Here is an 8,137-nt window from a genome sequence, read left to right as displayed (position 1 = left end):
GAATTGCACTTGTGGAGTTGACCCTGTGTATTCTGGAGATGATTCGGCTCAAATATTTTACCTTTGAGTATTTGAACCAGAAAATTGTGTCATTTCCATAGACAAACCACACCCTATCTCAAAGAGCTTTGCTGGAAAGAGAACCATTGGTGGCAATGGCCATGAAAATGGCACATTGTTGAGGCTACTCCCATTTATGATTCGTAATACAGTTTCTGAGGGAGATAGAGCTTTGAGTGTATTGATGGATTTGAAAGATATTGTGGAGCTGGTGCTGTCCCCAACCTTTGATGATGAATCTATCCTGTTTTTGCAGACAAAGATACAGGATCACAGACAAATACTTCAGGAGGTTGTCCCTGAGTTGAGACTGCTCCCTAAGCATCACTATGTTGAGCACTACCCAGATCTCATCACCTCTTGTCCATTTGTGGACTATGAGATTTGAGGGCAAACACCGCTTTTTCAAGCATGTAGTGCATGACACACAAAACTTTAAGAATCAGCACATGTTGGCCTAATACCTCAGTGCACCATCATTCTTTGAACCGCATCAGCAGACATCTAATGTCTCGTCTGTCTTGGTTTCAGTGCTTCCAGAGACTGCAAAAGTATACATTGCACAAAAAACAGACAGCAACATGATTTACAGCACATCAAAGATCATAATTGATGGCACTAATTATGATGTTGGGATGTTTGTATCCGTGGGACAGGAGGGGGGACTGCCACATTTTAGCAAAATTGAACAGATCCTCCTTGTTAACAACATTACATTTCTCTGCCAAAAACACAAATCATGCAACATTGAACACCTGAGATCATACAAACTTTCCCCGGGCAATATGAGTGTCCACAACATTTTAGAGCTCAATGACAGCTCACCCTTCTCAGCATACAATGTTGAAGGAAAACTGCTGTTGACACCTAAACAATTCATACTGCTACACTGAAAGAAAATTTCCCCCTTGTGATTACAAAAAAACAAAGCAGTTACTTTTGATAAGATTTTAAAATGAGGGAAAAGAATAAGGCCGGTTTAATATGTTATTGTCAACAAAGCTGACAAAAATAGAAATCTACAATGCTCCATTTTAATGTCTTGATACTTGGATAGACAACATGCAAAGGGTGATAATAAACTTAAATTTTTGTATGCATTGAAACAATTTAACTAAATCTTGCCTGCCTTTTCTATTTCAGTCTTTTATAGATTTGTATCTCAGATGATGGCAGCACCCCAGAAATTCCTGCTTTGTGTTTAAATTGCCACAGATGTTGCTGTGAAAGTAACTTTGACTGAGCGGCCAGAGTCAGTGGAGGAGCTAATCAACATACTGCAAGACAAAATCAAGCCAAGGTTGGAATTTGAGTTTACCTTGCAGTACGAGGACCTTGACTTTGGTGGACAACTCAGCTGTCTGGTTGATATTCAAGCGTTACCAGAGAAGGGCACATTGAGACTCGTCAGATGAGAAAGTGATAACAGCTTATGTGGAAGTTCTAATATAGACATCCTCGCTCATGTACCCATAAGCCAGCATCAGAAGACCTGGCCTGACATTTTTCCTGTGCCTACTTTTTCATATGAAGTGGAGCATGTGCTTGAAGAGAGAAACTGTGCCTATGAGACATCTGGCAAGACACTGAAATTAACCAGATCCCAAAAGCAGAACATCCTGCAGAACACGGCAGCAGTGATGTACAGCTTCAAACCTTACCCAAGTGATAGAGATGTGGGTATGGCAGCTTACAGGTCATCCATGTCTTAAAGAGCCTGGGAGTGTGAGTGGATAGTATGGATGGAAAATAACCATGACATTTAAGATGGGGAATTATCGTACCAAGTTGTCCAGATCTGGATGCGTTTGTCAATGCAGGCAGAAGGAGCAAAAACAACCCTGACAAAGAGCACATCCACTCCAACATGAAAAGAGCCAGCCATACTAACTGACACAGAAACACACAAATACAGACAAGCAGAGAGGTACACAGAAAGACAGACAGACAGACAGACACACACACACACACACACACACACACACAAACCGGAGACACACACACACACACAAAATAGACTCATAGACAGGTTGACAGGTACACAGACAGAGACAGGCAGGTAGATGGACACAATTTTATTCAGGAAACATTTGGAGGATTACCTTTGGAGCTCATTCTGATTGGTGGATAACCTTTAACCAGTGTTTTCTAGGTTCTACCTTTTTCAGAGATAAAGAAAGTTAGGTAGCCAGACAGACGGACAGCATTGTCACCATGGCAACCTCTGGGTGCAGGGAGGGGAGACACAGCTAGGTCATATTACCTGATTAGAGACTCCTCTGATATCTGTGGTGTTTATCAACCACTTTACTGACATTTTTATCAAAATCCTGCTATGGACTGCTCTAACACTAAATATACAAAAAGATTTACACACCTCTAAACTGTTTTCACTTGAAATATGTTTCAGTCCAGCCTTAATCAGGACATATTGGATAGTTAATTTCAATTTGTCATTCTAACTGACGCAGAAACAAAAATAAATACAGACAAGCAGAGAGGCACACAGACAGGTAAACAGGTAGATAGACAGACAGGCAATTAGATAGACACACACACACACACACATATGAACCAGAGACACGCACACACACACAGACACACATATACAAACACACACACACACACTTATACAAAAACGGACACATAGATAGGTTGACAGGTACACAGACAGAAAGGCAGATAAACAGACAGGAAGACATCAGACAGACAGACAGAGACAGGTAGATAGACACAATTTTATTCAGGAAACATTTGGCTGTTAATTACAGTTTGCAAACTAACTGACTCCACGTTACATATATTCTAATTGGTGGATTACCTTTAACTAACCCTAACCCTAAAATGCCTCTAATTCAATCATGTCCCAAACCTTCTCAGTCAATGATTAGTAATTTAAAAAAAACAAGCGAGTTTTGAAGGACAATTTTTTGTGTTTTTAAAGTGAATGTGGGGAAATTGTCATATTTAAATGTGTGATGATGTAGCACATCAAGCTAATGGTGTGCTATCCTATGGGTTAGCTAAACAAAAAAAACAAAACAAATATTGAATTAAAATACAGACATTAAAATATAGATTTTGAGCGAACTTATTAAACACTTCACATCTTGCAGTAAAATGAATAAAAACCAAAGTAAATAGTGTGGTCTATAATAGTTATAAGGCAGGGCTGAACAGAATATTTCATTACTAGCTCATCATGTGCTATACATGTAAGATATGCTTTAACTGGAATATTGTTAGATTTTGTTATGGTAGGCACAGTGCACAAAGAATACTGTGCACAAGAACCTTGTTCAAGAATAATCATTTAACATATTTCATGCCTAAAGAAACCTTATTCACAGAATTGGTGATAAAATTGTCAAAGCAGAGAAGGACAAACTAACATTAGATATTTGTGTGCATAGTGTCCTTTGTCAGACACTGATGAATAAATGATGTGACAGTTCCAATGGTTTGTAATAATGTTCAGTGATGGTACTAGAGGTTTTCACATTGTGGTTAGACTTAGGCTAAAATCCCCATTTGTTGATGGCTTCAAATCTCCACTGGTCCAGGACTGGCAGTGTCAAGACGAGCATGGGAACATTTGTTTCCCAGTCAAATCATTAGATGCAGTTAATTCAGCATATGCATTTTGGGCCTTGTAAAGACTGCTCTGAATACTCTGAGCTTTGATTTTACAGTCTGGAAGTTTGACACTGGAAATATTAAGCTTTTTATGAAATTTTTTGACATTCAAATGAATAGAGAACATGTTCAAATCCTTGAAATCTTCAGCCAGTCTTCAACAATTCAGGTCTTTTTCAACCATTTTAGGCCATTCAACCTCCAGCTTACAATTTCTACTTTTGATCTAAAGCCATTGCTTGAGCCACTTTAGCATTGTTCAGCAGTTGCTTTAGCTTCTTCAGCATTGCTTCAGTGATCTCATTCAGCTCTCATTATTCACACGCATTTTCAGCTCCTCCAGTTTAACATTTTGGCATCTAATTTTCCAAAACACTGTTGATCAGTTAATATGAGCAGTTTTTTCATCTATTTTTGCAATGATCTCCTTCAGGTGTGATATTACATATTTTGATTGTAAATTTGTTATTACTTTTTTTTTCAGCCATTTAGATTTCAACTAACATGTTTATCTGTTTTTTACATTTCATATATTTTGTACAGTTTTGTGCTGTTTGTTACACCTTCCATCAACAACTCAGGCCTTTTTCAACCATTTCAGGAAATTCAATATCCAGGGTACAAGTTCTACTTTTAATCTTCAGCTATTGCTTAAGCTACTTCAGCATTGCTCCAGTAGTTGCTTCAGCTTCTTCAGCATTGGTTCAGCAATCTAATTCAGCATTCACACGCATTTTCAGCAGGAAATGTATTTTCTAGTAATTATTCTTTTTCTTCCGTGGCAACTACTCCTTCATACTTTGTGCTACAAAGACTGCTTATATATCAAAATGTTCAGCTCGTTCAGGGCTTTCCAGCTTGTATTGAACTTATTTTTACTATTCATCCTTTTTAAAATATTAAGCTTTTTCTGCTTTTTTTTGGCCATTTAAATTAATAGAGACGATGTTCAAATCCTTGAAAACTTAAGCCTCTTTGAACTTTAACTACTTCAACCTACTTTCAGCTACAGACTTCATTCTAACTTTAAACTGTGAGTCCAAGTGGACATTTGTGCAAAATTTTAAGGGATCTGGCAATATTGCATAAGGGAGGCCAAAATCATGATTTGTGAGGTCACCGTGACATTGACCTTTGACCATTGACCACCAAAATCTAACCAATTTGTCCTTGAGTCCAAGTGAATGTTTTCACCAAATTTGATGAAATTCCCTTAAGGTGTTCTAGAGATATTATCGTCACAAATCCAAAACTGTGTTTTGAGGTCACCATCATCGAATTCGTTCATCCTTGTGTCTAAAATTGGAGGAAGTTCTGTCAAGGAGTTAATGAGATATTGTGTCCACCAGAGTGGGACATTTGGAGGGACGGACATCCTGAAACCAATATGTCTCCGGCTCTGGCTGTCATCAGCAAAGAGGTATAAAAGCTTCCAAATGTCATTCAAATGTTTGATAAACATAACAGACTTCAATTCGTCTAATTATCTGATCTGCATCAGCTCTATTTGGCCATCTGCACTCAGGGGTTGCCATGGGACTACAAGGACTAACTGAAAAACTACAATTACCTCCTCAGTTGTATCCCTCTACCACTCAGACTAGTTCAGGATTATATCATAGTTTATCTAGAATTACATGAAATATTAACCATTTGTGCCAAATTTGGCCATAATTGCAGTGGTAAATATTGAGTTATCACTAAAAACTGTATTCTGAGGTCTCCATGACCTTGACCTTTTCACCTTTGACTACCAAAGTCTAATCACTTTATCTGTGAGTCCAAGTGGACATTTGTGCAAAATTTGAAGGGATTCCCTTGAGGATATCTGGTGATATTGCATTCATGAGGCCAAAATCATGATTTGTAAGCTTTGACTTTTCACCACCAAAATCTAAGCAGTTTGATCTTGAGTCCAAGTGAACATTTTTACCAAATTTGAAGAAACTCCCTCAAGGTGTTCTGGAGATAGTATGTCCACGATTATGGGACGTTTGTCCTTCAGACAACCTGAAACCGATGTGTCTCCGGCTCTCGCTGTCGCCAGCAAGGAGGCCTTAAAAACTCAAATGTTTTGTTGATGAACACTACAGACATCACAGAATTTGTCTAATTAGCTAATCTGAATCAGCTCTGTCTGTCCATCTGCACTCAGAGATGCCATGGTGATCCTAAGTGCTCAATTCCTACTGAGTGAGACCTGGATTAAGCTGAGTTACACCTCTCAACCTCTGGCTTGCCAATCAAATACTATCAAATCAGCTAAAGCCTTGTGTTTTCTGAGAACTTACTCTGTTGAACACAGTGATATAAAGTGCTTGTTAGTGGTTTCAAAACTAGCTCCAAAGTAATCCACCAATTACAATATATTTAATGTGGAGTCAGTTAGAATGACAAACTGAAATTAACTGCCAAATGTTTCCTGAATAAAAGTGGACTGAAACATATTTCCAGTAAAAACTGAAATGTGTGTAAATTATTGTCTGTATTTAGTGAAGCAGTGAGTAGCTGGACTTTGACAGAAATGTCAATAAATTGGTTGATAAACACCACAGATATCAGAGGAGTCTCTAATCAGTTCATTTGATCCATCTTTGCAGCCCCTCTCCTGCACTCAGATGTTGCCTTGGTGATTTTAACTGCTTTGGTTTGACTGAGTGTGACAGAGATTCAGTTGAAATATACCTCTCAAACTGACGCTTGTCAGTGAAATACCATAACTGTTATCACAAGAATTATTTTGTGAGAGAAGAGACTTTGCTGATCGCAGTCATAAAAAATATTTGCCAATGGTACCAAAATGTGGCCTATGCAGTGATTTTAAAAATGCTTCTCTTCCTGTTTCCTCCTGATTTTCTGCTCTCATTTTACATTAGAGTAAATGGGGCAGTTAGATGGTAACCTGCCACTTTGAAAAGGCACAGATCAAATTCTGTGAGTCTCTGTGCTTTGTCAGTCACATTGTCTGAAAGCCGACAAGTTTGTCTATGTGGTGGGAAATAATCATGAATGTAGAGTTAAATTTGTGGCCTGGAGGTCGAGTTTATGCAGATTTGTTTTGAGCAGTTTAATCCCTTCTCCCACTCTATCAGTGATGTCATCCACTCTAGCCCTGAAAATTCTACGCAATACACACCCATTATGAACTCAAATGTGAATAGAAAAAATCCTAAAACTAAAACTACGATAAATGAAAAACCGTACAACATATCAAAAAGTTGAATTCAGTTTAAATAGCTGAAAGTCTTGGAAGTCTTTAGCTTAAAGTATGGCCAAGTAATTGAGAGAGGAGAGATAGGAGATAGGTTTCAATGATTTGAACATTCTCTACATTGACTTCCATTGTAAAAAAAGTCAGACAAAATTATCAATATTTCAGAAATTATTAGACATATCGCGGAGGAATGTCCTGATCGCCACACAAGTTTTGACGTAGGAATAGAGTCTCTACAACAAACGGTGTGGGACTAGTAGCGGGCCAAAAAACGGGTTGGAAGAAAAATAATAAGAGAGAAACATTTTTGACCTAACAACAACATATAGTGGGATTGCTTCAATCAGCAATCCCACCAATAATAAATGGATGTTTGTTTTTTTTACCTGACAACAACATATACTGGGATTGTTTCATTCAGCAATTCAAAGTAGAAAATGCATTTCCAGCTGAAAATGCGTGTGAATGCTGAGAGCTAAATGAGATTGCTGAAGCCATGCTGAAAAAGCTGAAGCAACTGCTGAAGCAATGCTAAAGTAGGTCAAGAAATTGCTGAAGTAATGCTACAGTAGCTCGAGCAATGGCTGAAGATTAAAAGCAGAAATTGTAAGATGGAGGTTGAATGGTTGAAAAAGGCCTAAGTTGTTTTTGGAAAATGTAACAGGTGTAACAAACAGGACACAACTGTACAAAATATACCAAAACTGTAGAAAGTTACAAAACAGGGTCAATTCTGGTTTTCTCCTGAAATCCACTCCTGAATTTGTATTGCAGTCTATGGGACAGTTGGAAGGTACTCCCATCAGTTTGAGGCTGTGGTAAGGTAGTCACTTTATATGTAACAGGACAAATTTGTCCACTAATGATGAAGAACCGATTTGTCAAGATTGAAATATGTGGCCGTAAGGACAAGTTACAAGCAACTGCTGAAGAAGCTGAAGCAAAAGCTGAAGAAGCTGAGGCAACAGCTGAAGATTAAAACCAGAACTTGAAAGCTGGAGGTTGAATGTCCTGAAATGGTTGAAAAAGGCCTGACTAGTTAATGTAATGCGTATCAAACACCACAAAAGTGTAAAAAAAAATATACAATATGTAAAAAACAGGTTAGTTGAAAGCTAAATGGCCTAAATAGGTTGGAAAATAAAAACCAAAGAGAAAATGTACAAACAAAACAGAAGCTCATATTAACTGATGAACAGTGCTTTGAAAAGTTAGATGCCAAAATGT

Source organism: Seriola lalandi, unplaced genomic scaffold (assembly GCF_002814215.2).
Source record: "Seriola lalandi dorsalis isolate HSWRI2012SDOR001 ecotype SW California unplaced genomic scaffold, Sedor1 jcf7180002054861, whole genome shotgun sequence".
NCBI lineage: Eukaryota > Metazoa > Chordata > Actinopteri > Carangiformes > Carangidae > Seriola > Seriola lalandi.
This window is presented reverse-complemented; position numbering follows the sequence as displayed.